The 19,523-nt window shown below is 38.9% G+C and overlaps 1 long non-coding RNA gene across 1 annotated transcript in view; it reads left to right on the top strand.

The window, feature by feature from the left end:
- Window positions 1-15,157: 15,157 nt before the first annotated feature.
- LOC111471701 overlaps window positions 15,158-19,523 on the top strand; it is a 20,306-nt gene continuing 15,940 nt past the window's right edge. The window contains exon 1 of the long non-coding RNA XR_002715236.1: window positions 15,158-15,168. This is a non-coding gene — a long non-coding RNA (uncharacterized LOC111471701). The remainder of the gene's footprint in view (window positions 15,169-19,523) is intronic.

The raw sequence follows: 19,523 nt of genomic DNA, 5'->3' as shown, positions 1-19,523 counted from the left end.
ACCGTGAGCACTGGGGCAGACACTAGTCTTTGTTTTAGATCCTGGAAGTTGGCCTCACAAACATCATATTTTGTTAATTGCGTGAGAGGCGAGGCTATCCTAATGAAGTTTTGGACAAACCTTCGATAGAAACCTGCCAACCCCAAGAAACTTCGTACCTCCGTGACCGTAGTTGGGCGTTCCAATTTCGCGATGGCTACTATCTTTGTGGGATCTACTGAAATTCCATCTTCAAACACCACGTGTCCTAAGAACGAAACATGTCATAGCCAAAATTCACATTTGCAAAATTTGGCATACAATTTATTCGTTCTTAAGATAGTTAGAACCTTTCGAAGGCGTTCTTTGTCCGTTTTCGAGTATATTAGGATATCATCTATGAACACGATCACAAATGTGTCTAGGCACTCCTTGACTACTCGATTCATTAATTACATGAACACTACTAGAGCGTTAGTGAGGCCAAAGGACATTACTACAAACTCGTAGTGGTCATATCTGGTTCGAAAGGTTGTTTTTAGTATATCTTTGTCTTTAATCTTAATTTGATGGTATCTTGATCGAAGATTTATTTTAGAAAATATTGTTGCTTCTCAAAGTAGGTCCTCGATGCGTGGTAGTGGGTATTTGTTCTTTATCGTTCTCTTGTTTAGTTCTCTGTAGTTAATTCACATATGGATTAAACCGTCTTTCTTTTTAACTAACAACACTAGTGCACCCCAAAGGGATACACTAGGTAGAATGAAGCCTTTATCTAATAAACCTTGTAGATGTAATTTAAGTTCTTTTAATTCTGTTGGGGCCATTCGGTATGGGGCTTTAGAGATGGGTCCCATTCCTGGTTCAATTTCTATCCCGAAGTCTACCGCTCTTGAAGAAGGGATTCCTGGAGGTCCTCCGGGAAGACATCTGGGAATTCGTTTGCTAGGGGTACCGTATCCATTGTTTTCTCTTTTCCTTTTGTGTCTATTGCACAGGTTAGAATCACTCACCCCCCTTGTTGTACCAAACGTCTAGATTTCCTTGTCGATAGTATTTTTGGGGTGGTGCCTGTGCAAGTTTCTTTAAATAAAGGTAAGGGTGAATACTACTTCTTTCTTATCGTAGTCTATACTAGCAAAGTTTTCAGCTAGCCAGTCCATTCCTAGTTTGACGTCGAAATCTGTCATATCTACTACTTTTAGGTCTACTTTTATCGTTCGTCTAGCTATTACTACTTGTCCGTCTTTTACTCTATTTTCAGTAACTAGGCCTACCCCCGCTGGGGTACCGATCGACAACACATGCAATAAGGGTTCAACTATGAACCCTGCTTGACTAACAAAAAGCAAGGAAACAAAAGAATGGGTCGAACCCAAATCAAACAACGTTAATACAAAGTGTCCTAGTATGGAAAGCGTACCTGTCACCGCAGTGCTAGACGTTCCCGCATCCTTACTGGTTGTCCCTGTTGTTTTTCACAGAATTTCGGTGAGAGGAAATTGGTGGTTGGAAGAAAATGCGTAACAAAAAGGAGAGAGAAAATTAACTGAATTCTGACTGCGTTCAGATTGTTTTATTTTCCGAACAAATCTCCTATTTAAAGTAAAAATAATTCTAAAAATGGCTGGAGAGTGGCCAACTAAATCTGTGTCACTCCCTACAAAATTTCAGTCTAAAACTCTGGTGATCCATTCGACGTGTTTTGTCAAATGGTCAAACTGACGATTTTCTGAAATCGTGTGAATAAGAAAAACGGTAAAACTCAGGTTTTATCTAACAATCTCCTCCTAAAACCTGTAGTATATCTACCTTACTATTTGAACTCCGATCTTTGAGCGTAGTTCTTCAAATTTCACCCGCGCCAGGGACTTGGTGAAGATGTCTCCAAGTTGTTCCTCTGTTCGGATGTAATCAATTTTGATGAGCCCTCGATCTGCACATTCTCGAATGTAGTGGAATTTGATTTCTATGTGCTTGCTTCGTTCATGCAAAACTGGATTTTTGATCAGGGAGATCGTAGCTTTGTTGTCTACGTATAGCATTGGTGGATCACTTTCTCTCCCGATGAGTTCTTCCATTAGTCGCGCAAGCCAGATCCCTTGTGTTGCTGCCATCGAAGCGGCGATGTATTCTGCTTCACAGGAAGACAAAGCAACTACCTTCTGTTTTGTTGATTGCCAGCAGATTGCGCCGCCTGAGAGAAAGTAGATCATTCCGCTAGTGCTCTTACGATCATCAACGTCACCGGCCATGTCACTATCACTGTAGCCAACTAGCTTGAGTTTCTCCTTTCCGCTCCCTGCGCAGTATCTTACACCCCAGCCTCTGGTTCCGGCTACATAGCGCAGGATGCGCTTGACAGCCACTAAATGCTCCTCCCTAGGTGCTTCCATAAACCGGCTCACATATCCAACAGAATAAGCAAGATCAGAACGAGAGTTTACCAGATAGCGCAGACTCCCGACAATGCTGCAGTAATTGGTGGAGTCGACTGTCGTCGTAGTGCCAGCCTTCCTTAGTTGGAGTCGGGCCTCCATTGGCGTTCTTGTAGGATTACTGTCCACAAGTCCAGTTGTGTCCAGCAGCTTCTTTGCGTATGCACTTTGGCAGATGGAGATGCCGGTAGAATTCTGTTGCACTTCGATGCCGAGATAGTAGCTGAGCACGCCGAGATCGCTCATCTCGAAGTTTTTTGACATCTTCTTCTTGAACCTTCCGAGGACTTCCATGTCACCTCCAGTGATTATGAGGTCGTCGACGTACACTCCCACGATTAGTCGCTTCTTGTCATGGTCGTGCGTGTACATGCCATGCTCAGAGGCGCAACGTTTGAATTTCAGTGAAAGTAAGGTACTGTCGAGCTTCGCGTTCCAGGCTCGTGGAGCTTGTCGAAGCCCGTAGAGTGCCTTGTGCAGGCGCAATACTTTATTGGGGTTGTTGTTATCCAGGAAGCCAGGTGGTTGTCGGACATAAACAGTCTCCTTCAGCTCTCCGTTAAGGAAAGCAGACTTTACGTCCATATGGTGAACCTCCCAAGAGTAATGTGCTGCAATTGCAAGTAAGAAACGAACGGATTCTAACCTTGCCACTGGCGCAAATACCTCTTCGAAGTCCACTCCTTGCTTCTGGACGTAGCCCTTCGCCACCAGACGAGCCTTGTGCTTCACAACTTCTCCTTTTTCGTTGCGCTTCAGTTTGAAGACCCATTTAAGCCCTATTGCTTGGTGTCCCGACGACATATCCTCCAGACTCTACGTCTGATTTTCAGTGATGGATGTCATCTCCTCCTGCATTGCCTTCAGCCAGCACGGGTTCTTTTCTGCTTCGGCGAAGGTGTTCGGTTCATCTGCACTGATGGCATGTAGTTCGGCCACTTCTTCGAGCTCGCGCACTGCTAGTCCAGGTGGTTCACCTCCTCCTACTAGGTCGTCCATCCTCTGGTACCTGGCCTCTAGATCAGTATCGTGATCGGCATCCAGCGTCGAATCCGTAGTCCGTGGTGTTGCGAATTCCACTGGTTCAGGGGTTGCACCTGCTGGCGGTGGTGACGGCTGCTGATGCTGGGCTCCTCCTTCTTCTGGCTCGGTGATGAGGTACTTCACCGTAAATTGATTTGGATTATGGTCTGCCTCGATCACGTCATTCCACTGCCAGAAGGTGCTTTCGTCGAAGACGACGTCGCGAGACACGTGAGCTCGCCCCCTACAGGATCATATAGTCTGTACGCCTTGCTCCCGGGTTCATAGCCGATAAAAACGACCTTCAGCCCCCTAGGATCGAGCTTGGCGAGGTGGGGACGTGTTACCTTCATGTATGCGACGCAGCCGAACACGCGAAAATGATGTACCGCTGGTTTTTTGTTGTACTAGGCCTCATATGGTGTCTTCCCGTCAAGGCTTCGGGTTGGTGACCGATTGAGGAGATAGACGGCCGTCATTACTGCCTCTCCCCAGAATCTCCCAAGCATCTCGGCCATCACCAACAATGACCTTGCTGTCCCGACGATGGTCTGATTCCGGCGCTCCACCACTCCGTTCTGTTGGGGGAAGTAGGGCGCCGTTAGGTGCCGTTGTATGCCGATTTCGTCACAGTACTTACCGAAACTTGTCGAGGTGAATTCTCCACCTCGGTCTGTGCGCAGCACTCGCATCTTCTTCTCACATTCGGCCTCCGCTCGCGCTTTAATGCACTTAACCGCCTCTGCCGCCTCACTTTTCGCTTGCAGCAGGGTCAGCCACATGAAGCGGCTTTTGTCATCGACTAACAGGAGGAAGAAACTCTTACCGCCTGGGGTCGCCGGCTTGATGGGCCCGCAGATATCGCCGGCTTGATGGGCCCGTAGATATCGCCGTGTACAATCTCCAACGGCTCATCGGCTCGATAGGATGTTCGAGACGGAAAGGGTGTGCGCCTCTGTTTGCCTATGAGGCACCCGTCGCACAGCTTGTTCACGCCTTTGATTGCTGGCAAACCGTGCACTAACTCCTCCTTCTGTAGTTTTTCTAGAGCAGGAAAGTTTAAATGCCCGTACCTTGCGTGCCATCTCCAAGATACCTCTTCGGTCTTGGCCGAGAGACTGACAGGTTGCTCTATCTCTAACTCCAAGATGTATAGACGGTTTGTCGTGCGCCTTGCCTGTTTGAGCAGTCGTTGTTGATTATCGCAAATTTTGAGTAGTCCGCGCTCGATGGAGATGAAGCAGCCTGTCTCATCGAGTTGACCCAGGCTCACAAGGTTAGCCTTGAGCCTCGGGATGAAGTAGACGTCGGTCAGCTTGCGATGCTCGCCTCCCTTGCTGGCGAATAGGATGGTGCCGCATCCTTCGATCTCGACGACGGATCTAGCCCCGGTCATATGGTTTGTTGCCCCTGTGTCTAGGATCCATCGCCGGTCCTTGTGTTGCTCGTCCCGCTCGCTGATCTGAGCGAACACTCGCTCCTCCTCCAGTTGAATTGGCTCTCTCTAGCTGGTGCCACCTTTGCTACGCCCAGCTGGAGCTCTTTCTCGAGTTCAACATCGTTGTTGATTACCTCCATTTCCGTGGATTTGGAATCGACAATGGGGACACATGCACTTACCATGAAAAGAGCTGGCTCGTCCTCCTCGGATTGAGCCACATGGGCCTTTTCGGCCTTCTCCTTGTTCCTAAGCTTGCTCCAGCAATTCCTGCTTAGGTGGTCCTTTCTTCCCACAGTTCGAGCACTCCAGCAATTCCTGCTTAGGTGTCCTTTCTTCCCACAGTTCGAGCAGATCGGGGCCTGGCCATTGGTCGACTCCTTCTTTTGATTCCCATCTTTCCCGCGCATGTGCCCGTGGGAGATCCATGGCTTCTTACCGTCTTTGTGGCTAGAGGAGGACCCGTTGCTCTCGCCGGTGTTGTCACAGAGCTTTAGACGTGCAAGCCATTCCTCCTCAGTGAGGAGTAGACGACCCCCCTTGTCGACAGCTGAAATGGTATTTTTCTTCCGCTGCTCGACGTTACGCAGTCTTTCGGTCACCTCTTCTACCGTTAGGTCGTTCACGTCAAGCAATGTCTCGATTGAAATCGCAACTTGCTCGAGGTGATCAGGGACAACCTGCAGCATCGACCCCCCTTGTCGACAGCTGAAATGATATTTTTCTTCCGCTGCTCGACGTTACGCAGTCTTTCGGTCACCTCTTCTACCGTTAGGTCGTTCACGTCAAGCAATGTCTCGATTGAAATCGCAACTTGCTCGAGGTGATCAGGGACAACCTACAGCATCTTCTTCACGATTTCTGTCTCGCTGATGCTGCCACCGAGTGTGGTGATGTTGTTGGCGAGCCCCGTGATCCGCATTGAAAAATCATCGACGAATTCACCGTCCTTAAAGTGGATCTCCGAGAGCTCCTTCCGCAACTGCTCGATGTTGGATTCTCGCACTCGCTGTACACCGACCCGACGGGATTTGATTCCCTTCCAGGCCGATTGCGAGGTGCGCTTGGTGGAGAGAGATGCCAGCATCTCTGGGGGCACAGATCGTAATATGGCGGCAAACGCCAACCGATATCCTCACGGTACTCAATCGTTTCTCCTTCCTCTGGCTCAACAGCATGCCATAACCCTTGCGCCTGTAGGTTGACGCGCATCAACAAGATCCATTCGTTATAATTGGACTTTGTCAATATTGGATACTGAACGACGGCAGTCGTTGTCTCCCTGATCACTCGCTCAACGATAACTTCACGCCCATCATCACGGCGTCGGCCTCTTCGTGGCGGCAGTGATGGAGATGTCGTTACACGGCGACGGTGTGGAGGAGTGAGTGAGCCTGCCCGAGATGGGCCCCACGATGTGTGTGTTTTTACACTTCGCATTTTCTTCTACTTAAACCTGAGACCTTTGTGATGTTAGGTCAAAGCTCTAACCACTTGAGCTATTCAACTTGTTTGTTGATAGGTTGGCTCCTCTGCAATGATATACACCGATCTTCAACCTAGGCTCTGATACCACTTGTTGTTTTTCACAGAATTTCGGTGAGAGGAAATTGGTTGTTGGAAGAAAATGTGTAACAAAAAGTAGAGAGAAAATTAACTGAATTCTGACTGCGTTCAGATTGTTTTATTTTCTGAACAAATCTCCTATTTAAAGTAAAAATCATTCTAAAAATGGCTGGAGAGTGGCCAACTAAATCTGTACCACTCCCTACAAAATTTCAGTCTAAAACTCTGGTGATCCATTCGACGTGTTTTGTCAAATGGTCAAACTGACGATTTTCTGAAATCGTGTGAATAAGAAAAACGGTAAAACTCAGGTTTTGTCTAACAGTCCCTAGTATGTGTGGGGGTTTTCATGGTGGGTTCTCGAATAATCGGGCCTCTAGGGGGTTCCCTTGGGTTTCTCGTGTCCCTTACGAGGCAGAATCTGGCCAAGTGACTTGCACAATTATACTTATAACATACACCGAAGCCTGCCATACATCTGCCCCGATGTTGTTTCTCACATTCATGACATAGGGGTTTCTCACATTTCAGTCTTGGGGTTCGGTCTACTAGGGCAGGAGAGGTCGCCTATCATGATATCGAGAACTCTGGGGTGGCGGTTGGAATTTTGTCAGCCTGGCCTCGATGCGGCGTTTCTTTCCTACGGCGACTGTTGGATCTAGGTTTTTCTCTTCCTGAGGTTCCTCCAAGACCTTGGTCGTCCTCAACACCTCTTTGTAGGTTTTTGGATTAAATGCCTCCACCATGAGGCAAGCTTTCGGGTGTAATCCCAACACAAATTTGTCTGTCTCCTTTTCCTCAATGTCTATTAGTGATGGTGTGAACCTCTTTAACTTCATAAATTCCTTGTCATATTGATCAACGGTACGTTCGCCTTGAGTCAGGTAATTCAATTCTTGTTGTTTCTTGATGCGGGTTTCCTTCGAATAATACTGCTTCAAGAAGGCTTCCTTAAATGTATCCCACGTCGTGATCCCCTCTCCTGGGTTGATATTCCTTTTGTTATCCATCCACCACATTTCTGCCCACTACACTTCTGTGTCCTTTTGTAGCACATATGTCGCACAAACTACTTTGTGGTCGTTTAGACACCTCATTAATTTAAAGGTTGTTTCCATAGTAGCGATCCACATCTCAACCACTGTAGGATCTTCATTTGAACCGATGAATGAACTGGTGATAAGAATCCCAGTGTTCCAAATGGACCTATTGCCAAGAAGATTAAAAAAATGTCAAGAATATTCAAAAATGTCAACAACAAGGTTCAAACCTAAACAGGAAAAATGCTATTGATTTTAAATCTGCCTCCTTAGCCACTCAAGTACATCAACATTTGTTAGAAAATATTATTTTTAATTTCATAAAATATGGAAGGGTCAAATGGTCAATTTGACTTCATCTTTTGTGGAGATTAAAGAGAATCGAGATTAAATCCCGACCACAAACGTCTTTTATCGGGAGACTATAAGTACCCATAATATGTTATGTAAAAGGCAGATTGGTGGATGAATGTAATTCAGATCTCAAATGAGACGTTTCCCTTAGACATTCGAGTATCAATTTTTCCATTTCTAAGAGCAATTCTTGTGATAGAATTGCATCTAAGTCATTCAATCAAGCATTGATAAGTTCGATTGTGAAGTGACTCAATTTAGAAGAAGGTTTCCAAATCTTGCTTCTAGATCTTCAATCGTAAGAGGTAATCTAATTCTATCTCTTGGTTGATCCAAAAGAAGGTGTTAATTACTTTGATTCAAGGATTCTTCTTCAACAAAAGCTTGGATCGTTGGGCTGAAGATCAAGGTTGCCTTATGTATTTGGCATTGAACCTAGGTTGCATCTCATATCTTTTTAATATTGTGGTTATAAATTCTTATCATTAAATAATTTGCACGTTTATTTGAAAATCAAATAAACTCCAATTCACATTTTTTTTTCCTAAACCATATAAATCTGAAACCGTTGTATTGATATTGTTCTTTCAATATTTAAACTCGAAGATAACTTTTGATTTTGTTCGAATTCTGTAAAAAGGAAAGTTATATCGTTCTCAAAATCTTCACGATCTTTCTTTTTGTTATTCTTTTTTCAGTGTGCAATTCTATCCAAAAATATCTTTGTGTCCCTTATTTGTTTGATCATTTCTTGTTTTATTTTGTTGTTACTTCATACTTACCTTGTCTTAATTGTCTTGAATAGTTCGCTACTATAAGAATTGTTTTATCCATATATTAGCCTACCTTGATCATAATTTAGTCACTTTCCCAAATAGCCTACCTTTGTGTGTAATAAAACATGAGTGTTCCTGAGTGTAAAATCAGTGAGTTGAGTGTGTGAGGTCGAAAGCATATTTAGCAAATGTTTGTGCAATCATGAATCAAGACGAAGGAAATGGAGGGGAGATCAATGAGTTAGTTGAAGAAATCAAAAAGAAAGAGGAGGAATTGGAAGATGGGAGTCATATGACACTTATTACGAGAAGACTTATTAAAACTCAAGTTACGGAGAATGATGTTGATGATTAAAGAGACAACCTGTTTCACACGCAATGTTTAGTCAAGAGGACTGCTTGTAGTCTTGTCATTGATAGTGGAAGTTGCACCAATGTTGTAAGTACCATGTTGATCAAAATGTTGCAAATTCCAACCCAAGACCATCTTAAACCTTACAAGCTCCAATGGCTCAATGATAGTGGAACAATGAAGGTAGTTTCTCAAGCTTTAATATCTTTTACTTTGGAAAAATATAAAGATGAAGTTCTTTGGGATGTGTTACCAATGCAAGCTGGAGATATATTGTTTAGCCGACCATGGCAATTTGACATGAGGGTTATGTATGATGGCTATTTGAATAGGTATTCTTTTGTAAGAGATGATAGAAAAATTACTCTTGTACCTTTGAGTTCTGCAAATGTATTTTCTGATCAATTAAAGTTGGAGGGAAAAAAAAAAGAGTGAAAGAAAAACAAGAGTTGAGTGAAAAAATAGAGAAAAATCAAAGAGGAAAAAAATAGTGAAAAGAAGAATGAAAAAAGAGATGAAGATGAATAAAGAAAGAAAGAGAGAGAGTTGTTTGGGAGTTGGAGAGGTTTAAAGGTTTTCACAAAAATCAATCCCTGTACATGGAAGGATTTTTGGTCTCTAACAATAACAATTTGTCTTTGCCTAGTGTGTTTCAATCTCTTTTACAGGAATTTGCAGACATGTTTCAGGATGAAGTACCTAAAGAACTACCTCCCATTAGATTGAACATCAAGTAAACTTCATTCCAGATTATGTCATTCCTAATAAGCTAGCTTATAGAGTCAATCCAACTGAGACTAAAGAAATTCAAAGGTAAGTGGAGGAGCTCATGGAGAAGGGCTATATACGAAAAAGTTTGAGTCCATGTTCTATACGAGACTTATTGGTGCCAAAGAAAGATGAAACTTGGTGCATATGCATGGATAATAGAGTCATCAACAAAATCACGGTAAAGTATCGACATCCTATTCCTAGACTAGACAATATGCTTGATTTATTGCATGATTCATGTCTATTTATAAAGATTATTTTAAAAATCTTGATATCATCAAATTAGAATGCATGTAGGAGATGAATGGAAAACAACTTTCAAAATTAAGTTTGGATTGTATGAATGGCTCGTTATGTCTTTTGGGTTAACTAATACTTCTAGTACACCTATGCGCTTAATATATAATGTTTTAAGAAAATATTTGATAAAGCATGTTGTTGTTTATATTGATAATATTATAATTTATTTGAAGATTTTGTTTCACCATGTGGAGCATGTTAAGTTAGTTTTGATTACTCATATAAAAGAGAAATTTAATTTTAATAAGTGTAGTTTTTGCATCGAAAAAGTTCACTTTCTTGGCTTTATAGTTGGTAAAAATAGAGGAGTAAAAGTAGATAAAGAGGAAGTTAAAGTTCATCAGCTATTTGCCAATCCAAGGAGTGCAGCTAAAGTTCGGAGTTTTTATGGGTTAGCTAGCTCTATAAGGATTTATAAAGAATTTTAGTACCATAGCTGCACCATTGGTTGAATGACTTATGAAAAATAATATTGTTTTTATAGGGGGAAAGACAAGAGAATGCATTCAATTTTCTTTAGGAAGAAATTAAGCAATACACCATTATTTGTTTTTGCCTAGCTTTGATAAAACTTTTGAAATTGAATGCAATGCATGTGGTTTGGGCATATGTGATGTTATAGTTCAAGATGAAAAGCCTTAATGTATTTTAGTGAAAAACTAAATGAGGTAGCATTATTGAACTAGAACTATCCTACCTATGATAAAAAATTGTTTGCTTTTATTTATGTGACAGACAACACTACTTATGGCCTAAAGGATTTGTGATCCACTTTCGTATGTCATCATGATGCATGTGGTTTGGACATATGTGCTTGTTAGGATTGCACAACAACGCATACACTCGATCTAGATGAACACAAAGAACATGATAGAGAAAATGCAAGGAGAACTCTAGCTAAATGATTTATAATGATGACTTCAAGTATGTTCAGTAACAGAGAATACAGAAAGTACATTTTCAAAACTCTACTGGGATATATATATATATAGTTCAGTTTACTATAGCTTTACCAGATTTAACCATCTACAATATATATCTATTTACCATATATAGCTTTACCAAATATAGTTTTACTGGATATAACCGTCGACCAAGCTATAAATAAGAGAGTAGACTCCATAACCTAACAATTCTCCACTTGAAGACTGATGCAGTCAACCAAGAATTTCATTCTTCAACGATCATAACTATCTTCACTGCACCATACCAATTGAGGTTTTACACAATCTCAATATTCCAACATCAACACATTTTGTCAACATGTTTGCTAGATTCTTTGCACCCTCTATCTTTTCAAAACACATCACCATCTTTCACTAACCTGCAAGTGAAATGGTATCGCCTTTCATTTTTTATCTTTAAATGATAGACCGGGTTCCTCGCCAACTGTATGACACTCTGACTATCTCTATAAAGAATCTTTTCGTGCTGCTTCTTGCCCAATTCTTTCAGATAGTCAGTCATCCATATTGTCTTCTTTCCAACTTTAGCTATTGCCACGTACTCAGCCTCAATACAACACATTTTTGAAGCCTAGACGTCCCATTATCCATGGCTTACTTCGACTTGGTTGTACCCTCCAACGTAGGGCCTCCTCAAAGGGTTGTGGTTCCCTTTCATCAGCAATAGATAGTGTATGAAGGTACATACATATCTGGTACTCTAATAGTACAGGATGATCTTCTCAACACCTGTTCAGGTGTAACTTGCTCTACTGTTGGTTCCTCTGCAACAACCTCAGGAGTTTGTTGAGTATCTGCCACAAGATCACTAGGTGATTTTCTCCGCAACTCAACCTCAACTCCCACTTGCTTTGTTGTCTTGGAACCTTGCTCCACATCTGGTTCCTCAGCAGTAGTCTCAGGAGTTTCTTGAGTATCTACTACAACATCACTAGGTGAGTTTCCCTGCAACTCAAGCTCAACTCCCACTTGCTTCGTGGTCTTGGAACCTTGCTCCACATCTGGTTCCTCGGCAGTAGTCTCAGGAGTTTCATGAGTATCTACTACAACATCACTAGGTGAGGTTTCTTGCAACTCAAGCTCAACTCCCACTTGCTTCGTTGTCTTGGAACCATGCTCCACATCTGGTTCCTCAGCAATAGTCTCAGAAGTTTCATGAGTACCTACTACAACATCACTAGGTGAGTTTTTCTGCAACTCAAGCTCAACTCCCACTTGCTTCGTCGAATCTTGCTCCACATATGGTTCCATTTCCAACCACACTTTCTTCAATTCTCTGGCGGTTCTTATGAAGCTATGCTTGCCCATAACATAGTTCTCACAACGACCCACATCAACAGATTTCAGACCTTCTAAAACTCCTTTTGCGGCCAACGTCTTCATTTCTTTCATGCTCATATGTCCAAGTCTATTGTGCCATAGACTTGAATTTGAAGCACTCTCAACAACAGCAACTATGTTCATACACCCTGCAGTGGTGTATAAGGTTCTAGATTTTAAGCCATGTGCTACCACCGTAGCACCCTTCATAATCTTCCACGAACTCTTCCCTAACTTTGTTGCATAACCTGTGCTGTCCAATTGACCAATAGAGATCAGGTTCTTCTTGAGACCAGGAATATATCAGACATTCTTTAATGTCCACTGATTTCCTGCCGAAGTTTTTATGCAGACATCGCCTTTTCCTTTAATCTCCAAATCTTTGTTGTCGGCAAGATACACCTTCTCGAAATTTCCAGACTTGAAATTTCGGAACAACTCTTTATTTGGAAGCGAATGAAAAGATGCACCTGAATCCAAAATCCAGGATTCAATCGAACTGTCCACGCTGAGGATTAGAGCATCCCCAATGTCTTCTGCTGAATTTATAGAATCATCATCATCTTCAGATTTGTGATTCTGCTTCCTTTTTGGTCTTGTACAATCTATCTGAAAGTGACATTTTTCTCCACAATTCCAACACGTTACGTTTGGTCTATTTGGAGATTTTTTCGGTTCTTTGATTTTGGTCGCCCTTTGTTTGAGCCCTTTGGTTAACTTCTTCCTTGTTGGTCAACACTGAGAGCACTACTAGATGAATTTCCAATTTCTCGATTGCGAATACTTTCGCTGAGAACTACATCTCGAATTTCATCAAACTTCAGTTTATCAGATCCTCGCGAACTGCTGATTGCAGCAACAACAGTATCCCATGACTCGGGTAAAGATGACATCAAAATCAATGCTTTAATTTCATCCTCGAAATTAATTTCCACCGAACTCAGTTGACTTACGATCATATTGAATTCATTTATATGATCAACAACAGATCCACATTCAGACATCTGTAGATTGAACAATCTCCGCATCAAATACACCTTGTTCATAGCCGACGGTTTTTCGTACATATTCGATAGCGCCTTCAACAGATCTGACGTTGTTTTCTCCTTGATGATATTGAGCGCCATGTTTCTGGATAGCGTCAATCGGATCAGCCCTAAGGCTTGTCGATCCTTGAGCTTCCACTGCTCTATGGTCATGGTATCTGGCATCACCCCCAACAAGGGTTCGTGAAGACCTTTCTGATACAGATAATCTTCAATCTGCATTTTCCAGAAATCGAAATCGGATCCATCGAACTTCTTAATTCCAATCTTTGAACTTTTCATCTTCACAGATTGTGGTGACTTCTGCCTAGCTCTGATACCAGCTGTTAGGATCGTACATCAACGCACACACTCGATCTAGATGAACACAAAGAAAAGGATAGAGAAAATGCAAGTAGAACTCTAGCTAAAGAATTTATATTGATGACTTCAAGTATGTATAGTAACAGAGAATACAGAAAGTACATTTTCAAAGCTCTACAGGGAATATATATATAGTTCAGTTTACTATATATAGCTTACCAGATTTAACCATCTACTATATATAGTTATTTACCATATATAGCTTTACTGAATATTATTTTACCAAATATAGGTTTACCGGATATAACTGTTGACCAAGCTATAAATAAGAGAGCAGACTCCATAACCTAACAGTTCTCTTATAATTCAAGATGGAAAGCCCTTAATGTATTTGAGTGAAAAACTAAATGAGGCAGCATTGAACTAGAACTATCCTACCTATGATGAAGAATTGTTTGCTTTTAGTTTTGTGACAGACAACACTACTTATGGCCTAAAGGATTTGTGATCCACTTTTGTATGTCATTAAATAAGAGAGCATACTCCATAACCTAACAATGCTCTTATAATTCAAGATGGAAAGCCCTATGTATTAGAGTGAAAAACTAAATAAGGCAGCATTGCAAGATGGAAAGCTCTTAATGTATTTGAGTGAAAAACTAAATGAGGCAGCATTGAACTAGAACTATCCTACCTATGATAAAGAATTGTTTTCCTTTAGTTCTGTGACAGACAACACTACTTATGGCCTAAAGGATTTGTGATCCACTTTTGATGTCATCAAATTGCTTTTAGTTTTGTGATTGACAACACTACTTATGGCCTAAAGGATTTGTGATTTGTGATCCACTTTTGTATGTCATCAAGGTAAATGTGTTATCTAAAAGGTACGAGGCAGCATTGAACTAGAACTATCCTTCCTATGATAAAGAATTTGTGATCCACTTTCGTATGTCATCAAATCTATAAGCAAGGTAGAGATAATATGATAGCTTGTTATCTAAAAGGTACGATCTCTTTACTTCTCTTAGTGCAAAAATTCTTGGATTTGAGCATATTACAGAACTATATAGTGATGACAAGACTTCAGAACTATTTATGCATATTGTCTTACTCAATTAATTTTAAGTCTCTCTCCTTAGCCACTAAAGCACATCAACATTTGTTGAAAAATATTATTTTTAATTTCATAAATTATGTAAGGGTCAAATGGTCAATTTGACTTCGTCTTGTGTGAATATTAAAGGGGATCGAGATTAAATTCCGGCCACAAACATCTTTTGTCGGGAGACTATAAATACCCACAATATGTTATGTAAAAGGCAGATTGGTGGATGAATGTAATTCAGATCTCAAATTGAGACGTTTCCCTTATAAATTCGAGCATCAATTTTGTTATTTCTAAGTTTGAAGCAATTCTTGTGGTAGAATTGCATCCGAGCCATTCAATCAAGCCTTGATCAAGTTCGATTCTTGAGTGACTCAATTTAGAACAAGGTTTACAAATCTTGCTTCTAGATCTTTGTTCGTAAAAGATAATCTAATTCTAGCCTTATCTCTTAGTTGATCTGAATTTTGTATAACAAGGTGTTAATTACTTTGATTCAAGGCTTCTTGCTTCAACAAAAGCTTGGATCGTTGGGCTGAGGATTAGAGTTGCCTTATCAATGGGGGTCGTACCGTTTGAAGTTCCATAACCAATTTGCCCCTTTGTCTGGTTGCGGATTGTTGGCTTGTTGTGTGGCTATTCTTGTGGCTTGCTGTGTAGCCATCATTGTGGTTTGTTGTGTGGCTATCATTGTTTGCATCATCACCTAGAATGATTCCCACATTAATCGTGTAGTGGGATCCAATCCAACCGTTGGTGCTATTGATGGTGGTCCAACTTGTGGGGGAGGTGCATTTTCTGGAGGGGGTGCAGCTTGTGAGGGAGGTGCGTTTTCTGGAGAGGGTGCAACTTGTGGAGGGTGTACATATGTAGATGAGTTCCCTTGGTGGTGGTCCAAGTGCATAGGGTTCAGTCGTTCTCTTCTACCTCTTCTGCGTTCTCTGGGCGGCATGGTTCTAGAAACCAAGAAAAATAATTTTATCTAAGTCTATGGTTTAGTAACAATATTACTTACCATCTAGTATATAACTCAAGAAAACATTAATGTTGTGCCCCCAAAGACTTATAAGGTCAATGATACTATTTGTAACGGTTCAAGCCCACTACTAACAGATATTGTCTCTTTGTGCTTCCCCTCAAGGCTTTAAAATGTGTCTATTAGAGAAAGATTTTCACACTCTTATAAACCAATATTTTTTTCTCCTCTCCAACCAATGTGAGATTGTGTCTCCAACCAACGTGGGATTCTCACAACTTTAATATATTACTAGTAGATATGTAAACACTTATGCTTTAACTACGTTTTTAATCTAAAAAAATTTGAGTATTTACTCTAGTATCCAAATTTCTCAAAATGTTTTTTTAGATCCATCTTTGAGTCCATTATCAAGAACTAAAAATAATTTTATGAGAAAAGTTTAGAAATTTGATGAAAAATGATGGGAATGTCTACTTTTGGGTTGGCGTGGCTGATTCCGTTGTATTTGTCTCATCATCATCTTCCTCAAAATAGAGGAAGAAACACGATGACCAGCTCCATATGGCCTTCCACAGCTCTATAATAGTGGTTATTTCCCCTCGATTCCTTCGTGAAACTTAAAGATGATGAATCAAAGAAAAGAATTATATTAAGTTGATACTTTTTAGGTGCACGGTAGCGTGAAATATAATCTTTCAAAGTTCGCTAGAAAACTTAAACCTTATCCGAGAAAAATTCAAAAATTTCTTAGGGGTAATTCAAACCTTATGGGACCCAATTCATAAATGAAATCTCTTTATTATCTTCCCTTTACACAGATTCTTGAGCTTATATGGTGGCTCATAGGGACTATTTTAGTTTCCAATTTCTTCATTAAAAATCCTCTTATTGTCACAAAACTAATGGAATAGGCCTTATCCAATGAGCTTGATTATATAGACCGAATTTTGAGTTAACCCTAATATTTCTCTAAATCGACCTAATAAAAATTTTCTTCGATGCCCTCATTTCAGAGCTCTTCAAACCTCGACGTCATCTACAAAACGTATACTTGGTGTCCTAGCAAGTAAATGGAAGGGTACTTATGGGATGAATCTTTGCATAGTCTCTAGATTGAGTTTTCAAAATTTCTTCCATAAAAGTTTGAACAGTAGAAATACATTTGAAGTATTTTTAGCTCTCGAACCTTTCATAAAACTTATTAGAGAATTCGTTTAGAATTTGGAGGAACGAGTTTGAGGGAAATTGATGGTTTATAGCTCAATGGAAGCTAGAGACCTCAAAACTAAAAGCTAATTACTTGGTGTTTAGAAGTTTCCGTAACTTGGTTCTTGTCCCAAAATGTCGAGCAACCCTTTTTATTATAACCCAAGCTTCCACAACCATTTCGACGCCTCAACCTCACAATTTTGGACTTGATCAACTTCTACTCTCGACTTGGCATCTTAATTTGATACCAAATTAGCTCTTTTCATTATACATCTATTAAAAATTCTGGTTTTTCTTCGAAGATTCCAAATCTCAAAATAACCGAATATAAGACGTGAAAGCATACATTTAATCCGCTAAACAACATATAAACTAACATAAAATAAGGCATAATATTCTAAATAACATATTATTTATTAAAGCATCTTAAAAATAGTTGCAAAAAGTAAAAGATGAAGGGCCTTTTCATTAATGTAAAATAATTTAAGAAATTTGGCCAACTATATGTCATTTCTAATTTATCTAAAATTTAATATTTATAGGTAACGTCTTTGGTCTTAATGCAATTTCTCAAAAAATAATAAAATACTTTTAGATATTCAAATATATATTTAGGGTCTAAATCACTCATTATTCATCATTACTAATTAATCTAAAGTTGAATATTTATAATTAAGATCTCCTGCATTAATACGCAATTTTCGGTAGGGTCAAGAAGATAATAAATATTTTTTTTATTAAAAAAATAGTAATTTCTCCGAAATTAATTTCAATAAATCTTAAATTAATTTCTAAAATTAATATTTTATTGATTTTTTTTTAAAAAAAAATATAATTCTCTTTATAAAAATATATTAACAAAATAGTTTTTGTTGGATGAAAATTACTATTATTATTATTATTTAATAAATTTGAAGATTTTTAAAATATTAAATTAAGATTTATTCAAAATAATGGACTAAAATTACATAATTACTTAAACCAAATTAATTTTTTTTAATCCTAATTATTTTTTGACTCTTTTAAATAGTTTATATTCAAAATTGAGGGGTAAATCTTAATTAAATGTTTAATTAAATAAAAATAAAATTTTGAAAAGATGGCTCGAACAACCCAAACTACCAAACTAAAATAATCTACGGTTGGGTTGGACGGACTAAGTTCATTATTTAACAAAAACTATTTGAATTGACAAAATTTACCATATGAAAAATTGAGTTTGGTCTAGAAAATGTCTCAACCTGACTCAACTTAACCCACGAACATGACACTCAGAACTCATCAAAATTACAAGTTAGCATTACGAAAAAAAACCTAAAAAAAAAAAAAAGAAGTTTCTCGAGACTTATTGATGGATAATTTTGTTTATCGTTTTCAAATTTTTTTAGAAATAGAAGAATCGAAAATATACGTCATAATATTTTTTTAATTATACGTCAAAATACCTTAATTCAGTTGTAATTAACTTAAAAAAAAAAAAAAAGTAGTGGAAAATATTAGTCTGTGAAATTATAATTAAGTTCCTTTATTTCCACTTATTTCTAAAACATCCTCATTTCATCCACTACACAACCTCAAATTTCTTGAACAATCCACTTTCCAACCACATTATCAAATAAAATAAAATAAAATAATAAATAAATAAATATTATGATGAAAAGCAGTGATTATGTATCATTTGGTTGCCACGTAGAAATTAAAATAGAAATGATTAATTATAGACAATCATTATGACAACAAAATTTGATTTATTACGTCAAAAATAAAATTGTATTTGGATACAGATCAGCATCTTAACTCCACTAATGATCTACTTATGATTTTTATTTTTATTTTTGCATCATTAATTTGGTTTTGATAATTGTTATTTAAGTCTTAGTGAGGCCATGCACATGAATTCAAATAATGAAAATGAAATCTCGCAATGATGTTACACATTATGATGTTTGTAATCTATATATAATAATAAAAAATTTTAAATTAAGAGTTTCGATTAAATACCCATCATACATAAAACGTTGTAATCTAGAATTTTAGATTAATAGAAATTAAAGAATACTCATGTGGTCGTTTCAGATATGATGAGGGTTGTTAGACGAACACGACTCTCCACAATGGTATGATATTGTCCACTTTGAGCATAAAGTCTCATGGCTTTACTTTGGGCTTTCCAAAAGGCCTCATTCCAATGGAGAGTGTATTCTTAGATTATAAACCCATGACCATTCCCTAAATTAACCGATGTGGGACTTTCATCATCCAACAAGGGTAACATTTAAATAATTCAAAATAAAAAAAAAATATATTTTCCTCAATTTTTTATTCTATTTTAAATTTAAACATTATATATATATAACATGCGAGTTAGGCCACAAGCTTTTCCCGTTCAGCCACGTGGCCCAATCATATGATGCCACTCTCAAGCTCTTTTTGTCCTTTTTGTTTATATATTTTTTCTTTTTTACTTTTTTTTTATTTAAGAAATAATTGTTTTTTTTTTTTTTTTTTTTTTTTTTTTTTTTTTTTTTTTTTTTTTTTTTTTTTTTTTTTTTTTTT

The sequence above is a fragment of the Cucurbita maxima genome, unplaced genomic scaffold (assembly GCF_002738345.1).
Source record: "Cucurbita maxima cultivar Rimu unplaced genomic scaffold, Cmax_1.0 Cma_Scf00055, whole genome shotgun sequence".
In the NCBI taxonomy this organism is placed as follows: Eukaryota; Viridiplantae; Streptophyta; class Magnoliopsida; order Cucurbitales; family Cucurbitaceae; genus Cucurbita; species Cucurbita maxima.
The sequence above is the reverse complement of the archived record's forward strand: the minus strand, read 5'-3'. Positions and strand labels throughout refer to the sequence as shown.